Here is a 305-nt window from a genome sequence, read left to right on the forward strand (position 1 = left end):
AAGTAAAGAACTGATGGACTCTGAATGCAAATTGAAGCATATTTTTCACTTATGTTATTCTTTATCTTTTTTTTCTTTAACTTTTTTTCTTTCATGACCATGACTAATATAGAAGTATTTTTATATAATAGCACATATAAAAGCTATATCAAACTGCTTAGCCTGTTCAGAAGAGGAGAGAGGAGGGAGGGAGAAAATTTTGGAACACAAAATCTAGTACAAATCAATGCCAAAAATTGCAATGTATATCTATCTATCTATCTATCTATCTATCTATCTATCTATCTATCTATCTATCTATCTAT

Source organism: Petaurus breviceps, unplaced genomic scaffold (genome assembly GCF_028583685.1).
Source record: "Petaurus breviceps papuanus isolate PSGF00001 unplaced genomic scaffold, PetGlider_PUasm1.0 139, whole genome shotgun sequence".
NCBI lineage: Eukaryota > Metazoa > Chordata > Mammalia > Diprotodontia > Petauridae > Petaurus > Petaurus breviceps.